Genomic DNA, 6,195 nt, shown 5'->3' with positions numbered 1-6,195 from the left:
AACTGTGCAGCAAATGAGGACAATGACCTCAAGATGTAAATAATATATAAGTATCTTCATCAGAGGCAAAAATGTATAGTGCAATATGATAAATATATCTTAAAATTGTATCAATATACAAAATGTTTTAAACAGAGGTAGAAGTATGCATGCATACAATATGACAAAATAACTTTGCATAGGTGTACAAATATTGTAAACAGAAATAGGAGCATATTCAATATAACAAATATAATTGTAATTTGTATCAATATACAAGAATCTATACCAATGTAAGTTGCCTATAAACAATAGCTCACAAGTATTCACTCTATTACTCACTATTATTATTAGTGTGAGTAAGCTCACACCAATCTACCTATTATCCTATTCGATTCTCCCCTCTTTTTTTTTAAAGTGAGATCCCTGAGCCTACAAAACTTCTACCTCAACCCCAACACTATACCTGTTATAATCAACCTTTAATTGATATCCCTAACCCTGAGGACAAACTTTGTTGGTAGAGGGGATGTTGTCTTCTAGAATTACTTCCAGCTGTCATGTGGGCAATGTTTTTTTATGGGATCCTATAAAACTAAAATGATGGTTAATTTTTAAGATTACTGTCTGGTACAATTGCAAATGGTCTCTGAGTAGTCAATAGGATTTTTTTATTAATTATTATTTAGAGTTTTGCTCAGAACATTTTAAGAAGATTCACCATTTCAGCTAACCAAGTTGATCAGCTGGTACCCAAAACCAGTCTTAAAGTAGTGCTATCAACATCTTGACGTCATATCAACCACGTGGAGTTGTTGTTGTGGGGCCATGGTCAGAGCATCCAATTCTCTTGTTTCCCCATGCAAGCCTCTATATCCTCTAGCTGTGGCCTCTTCCACACCCTGGAACATCTTATTCCCCCTTCTGCCTCTGCAGACTGCCCTAATGGAACTATCACTGGGCAGCCTACATCGGAATCTTGCAACCTCCTGGCTACTCCATCCCTAATGGAAGTCAAACCCTCTGGTAAAATACCCCTCAGAAGCCTTCTCCAGAAGGTCTGTGGGGCCTTTCTTGTCGGACAGTTACCGTTTGCTCTCCCCACCACTCACGAGGATCAAGGTGATGAACTGTCAATCAAGAACATTTGGGCAACTGGCACTGAGCCCTGCCTGAGCACGTACTCATTGCACATACTCATATGCTTGCAAGTTTAGAGACATTATTGGTCAATCTTCCCACCAACCCATCAGGGAATCCTTCCATCGATGGATGATGAAGACGAGATTCGGACAGTCTGACTTGTCCAAGGCAGTATTCATAACTCAAATCCGTCAACCCTGAAAACTCGCTTCATTTTCCATGTGCCACACTGGCTGCCTGGGCACACCGAAAGCACCGCGGAGACCCACCCCTGACCAGGAAACAAGTGAGGTAACAGGACAGCTCTTCCATCTCCACCACCTTCCTCCCAGTCTGCCTCCAGTAAGGCTAATACTTCCCTGTCTGATTCAGCCAGAGAATCGGCCAGCACTGAGCCTGGGAAAGCTGACAAGAGTCGCAGGGTTATCTATCTTGTCAGCTATCTAGGTAAGGAAAGGATCTAGAGGGTGGAAAAGTACCAGACAGTAAGCAGGTGCAGAGGAGAATGGTCATCTAATCCTGAGATGTTAATCGAGGGTGCCCTACTCAAACCCTATCCCGGGGCCAGCAAAAGGTCGACATGGATGTTAGATAATAAAAAAGCCCACAGTCCATCCACTTCATAGCACATTTCAGCGACCACTGAACCAGCATCCAAGGTCACTTAGGAAATGTGGAAGGAAATCAGGTCGTGCAGCGCTGACCTGTCTGCTCACACCCTCTCACACTCTGCCACCTGATGCCACCAGCACAGAGGCAGAACATGCGGTCCCTTACAGCCAATATGGCAGGCACAACGCTCAGCCTACCAGCGAGAACGAAAGGCCTCACCGAGAGTATTTATAGACTTGCTAGACACAGAAACTCAGCCAGAACACATTCTAAGAAGTGAAATTATTACAAAGGAGTCCAACCAGTGTGTTCCTGAGAACGGGAGGCGGGGGCCGGGAGGAGGGCAACATGGATTTCTAGGGAGAGGGTTTCCTCAGTCAGGGTTATTCTAAAATATATAAAAAGCTGAAATTGCCTGTGAGAAAGTTTCCTATTTTCTCTTTATGTAAGCTTTCCATCCTGTTGAAATAGGAGTGGCGGGGCTGTGTCCCCAACACCCCGGCCGCTTGGCTAGCTCATGCCCGAAATAACAACACACAAACTGTATTCATTTAAGAACTGCTTGGCCCATGAACTCTAGCCCTTACAGGCTAATTCTCGCACCTGGACTAGCCCATTTCTAATGATGTGTGTAAGCACCCCAAGGTGCGCTTACCGGGAAGATTCTAGCCTAAGTCCATCGTGGGTTGGAGCTGCCTGGGAGAGCAGAGCATGGCGGCTGTTCAGTCCCTCTGGAAGCAGCGCAGAGTCTGACCTCACTTCCTCTTCTGCCCAGAATTCTATTCTGTTTCCTCCTCCCATCTATCTTTTAACCTATCAGGGCCAAGGAGTTCCTTTATTGCTTAACCAATGAAATCAACAGATTGATATATGACACTCCCACATCACCATCCTCAGATTTTTGTTGAAGCTGATGATAAATCGTGTATATAGGTCAGGGTGCTGCTCAGTGAGAGAGAACTCGCCAGCACGTGAGAGGTCTGCATTCCATCCCAGAATCAATCAGTAAATAAATAAACCATAAGAGAGACATACATAAATCTAATCAACTTGGGAAATAGAAAAAGACAAGATCTCCTGAGTAAATTGGGAGCATGGGGATCTTGGGAGAGGGTTGAAAGGGAGGGGAAAGGCAGAGAAGGGAGCAGAGAAATATGTAGAACTCAATAAAAATCAATAAAAAGAAAAAATAAATAAACTCTTGCATGTGCAAAATACGCTAAACAGTTAAGATGAAAACCAATTCTAGGACCTAGCATTTGCCACAGGTCTTCCTAAAAGGCAAGGGGTGATTAATAATTAAATATAGTAGTGGGTGGTAAATTTTCATCTTATTTTGAAACACCAGAAATTAAACAGGCAATTAATTAAACACATTATTTCTTGAAAAGTAAAACATACTTTGTTTTATGTATAGCAATACAACTAACACGTTAAATAAACTATAATAGAAAGATTTGCTATAGTTTTTTGGTTTGGTTGGTTTGTTTTGGGTGTTTTGTTTTGATTTGATTTGGTTTGGTTTTTTTGAGACATGGTTTCTCTGTAGAGCCCTGGCTGTTCTTGAACTCGCCCCATAGAGCAGGCTGGCCTCTAACAATTTGCTATAGTTTACAGCAGAAGAAAAGAGGGGAAATTTTCAGGTTACAAACTCCTCCTCCCAGAACAAAATAAAATTGATTCACATTGTTTTAAAACTCACTTGTGGGTGCTGGGATCAAATCCGGGTCTCTGCAACAGCCAGTTCTTAACCACTAAGCCATCTCTCCAGCCTCCTTATTTCCAGTTCTGTATGATGTTGTCAAATACTAAAAAGTCTTGATTTTTTTACATGGTACCACACAAAGCGGTTTAGAGTGTTAAAGAAAAAAAAAGTTCCTCTTCACGGAAGAACCGAAGCCTTAAACGAGGAGGAGATATCCAAGGATATGGTTAAACGCTGGCCCAGGCTTACAGGGAATGCAGGAATTAATTCCTCCAGGGAGAGGCTGGCACGAGCATTTTGGGGATGAGCTGAATTCTAAGGAGAATATCTTGCGGGGAGTCTCAAGAGAAGGCCTCGTCGGAGAAAGTCGACCGTCATCGGCACAGAGTGGTCCATTTCTCCTTTCCCAGAATCCCCTGTTGAATATTACGGGGTAGTTGCGGGGGTGGGGTGGAAATGGGACGGGACAAGGCAGTTGAAGAACAGTAAATTAAACACGTGTCAATCGTGGGCAGTGTGGGGTCCCTAGGGAACAGCAGAGAGGCTGGCGGCAGCTCCAGTGAGGGAAAATCCAGGGACACATAAAGCTCACAGTCAGCTGCCCAGCCTTGCCAACTTGCTTGGAACTAGCACATGTGACTGACCCAGTGTCAAAACATGGCTTTCCTCCATCTCAAGGCTCGACATGGCTCTGCTTCCACAAGTGAGAAGCTTGCTACGCATTCAATGAACAGTCTGAATGTGCTTCGAGCCACGGGCGCCCTTGTTCATTACGTATAAATTCCTTGAGCCACTGTTTTGCGGAGGGGGTGTTTTGGAGACAGATTTTTACCCCGGCTGGCCTAGACCTTGCTAAGGAGATCACGCTGGCTTCAAATTCACAGGCATCTCCCTCCTGCCTCCTCCTGCCTCCCGCCCAGTGTTGGGATTGAAGGCAGGCACCTCCATGTTCCAGCTCTGCTCTGTGTTTTCCTGTTCTTAGTATGTGAGCCTATGTCCCTAAGAATTCCACACTTACTCACCAGCACCGATCAGCCTCCTTGAATCCACGCCTACGTGAGGCTCCTCTCGCAAACCCACAGTGAATAGAAGATTTGGGGAGAATGAACTTTTCTTTTGTCTCATTTGTTCCTTGTGGTAAAAGGTGCTGGGGTGGCATATTTGTGTAGATATATTCTTTTAACATCACAAGTGGCTTCTCCCCATTTTCCTTTTGTATGAGGTTCTGACTTACGCTTGGAAAAAATGATTTAGCGTTCACTGCTGCTTCTGAACAGCTCTGATCTTGTTCTGTGGCTGTTGTCCTGGCTGAGCTTCACGGCTCCTCCGTGTAGTGTGTCTTTGTTCCTGGATAATGAATGTGTCGCCCATAAAGCACTTTTCTCATAAGAAAAAAAAGTATCATTAACTATGCAATAATGATAACTGTATTCATTTAAGAGTTTTGATTATGTGCATGTCTGTGTGTGGGTATGTGCATGTAGCTAACTGCAGGTACCCATGGAGTCCAGAAGAGGGCATCAGATCCTCTGGAGTTGGAGTTGCAGGTGGCTGTGAGCCACCCAGCGTGGTGATGGGAAGAGACTTGGTCCTCTGCAAGATCAGTACATTCTCTTAACCACTGAGCCATCTCTCTAGCCCCTATGTTAGCTGCCCGTAAATGTTTGCAGAGCACTAGTGAAAGACAGAAGTGTTAACAGTGATTAGAGTGCCGGGAATATGGGTGATCTTTTAAAAGTCTTTTCCAAAGTGTTTCCAATGTGCATACACCTCATTATTAGGAACAAATGGGGGAGAGGGTGGCTCCTGCTTAGACTTTGAAGGTACTACAATCTCCTGTTATCATTACACACACACACACACACACACATTTCTAGGATTCAGCATAAACCTTCTAGTAGAGTAAAGCTTCCAGGGACTCATGGGTCTGGGGTTAAAAGTCAGTGTTATCCTGTCTCGAATCGTCTTTCTGTCTTGCCCTCCTAAGGAGCCACATACCACCTGAATGACAGGATTCCATCAATATGGTTTTCAGCCTCCACTTTGACCAGTTGGTACACTATGTGGTGATGAAGGATAGAAGGTAGAAACTGTTTCCAGACAAATTCAGCAGGCTCACTGACCCCCTGGCCCACAGTGGGGCAGCCTGGGCTTCCAGCAACAGAGACTTGCTGTCCTTCCCTGGGAAGGCCTGTTCCTGAGTTGGCAGCAGGATTTGGGGAAGAGTGAATAGAGAGGACAGGACACACCCTTGAAGGGAATTGGGCAGATATCGGAATATTGGAATTCTCCAGTGCAAACTGAGATTGGATGCACAGCTGGCTCTCTTAAAGGCAGCATCAGATCCCAGCCGTTCCCACTGGAGACCAAGCTACCTTCAGACACTGACAGCTAGACAACCCGTGAATGCAAAGACTGGCTCACCACAAAGGATCCGTAAGCTCAGAGGCCTGGACATCTCGAACCCTGTTTAACAGATGTGGGTTTTGCTTTTGGAACCCTTCAGTTGCTGTCTACCTGCCAAGCTATAAGGAAACAGCCAGGATGTGTGTGGCTATGGGGTGCTGAGGAGGCCAGAAAGGCAAACCAGGTGTGAGGTCTAGGGCTGGGTCAGCATGGAGGCAGGACAAGGTATGGTCAAACTGGTAGGACTACAGGGAGTCCTCAGGAAAAGTCCCAAGTTGTCCTTTAAGCCTCGCCACCAGGGGGCCAGCCTTGCCATCTGGCTCTCCCAGCCTACCCTTCTGCAGGCACCC

Source organism: Alexandromys fortis, unplaced genomic scaffold, assembly GCF_014885135.2.
Source record: "Alexandromys fortis isolate MF-2015 unplaced genomic scaffold, M_Fortis_MF-2015_v1.1 scaffold_99, whole genome shotgun sequence".
Classification (NCBI taxonomy): Eukaryota; Metazoa; Chordata; class Mammalia; order Rodentia; family Cricetidae; genus Alexandromys; species Alexandromys fortis.
This window is presented reverse-complemented; position numbering follows the sequence as displayed.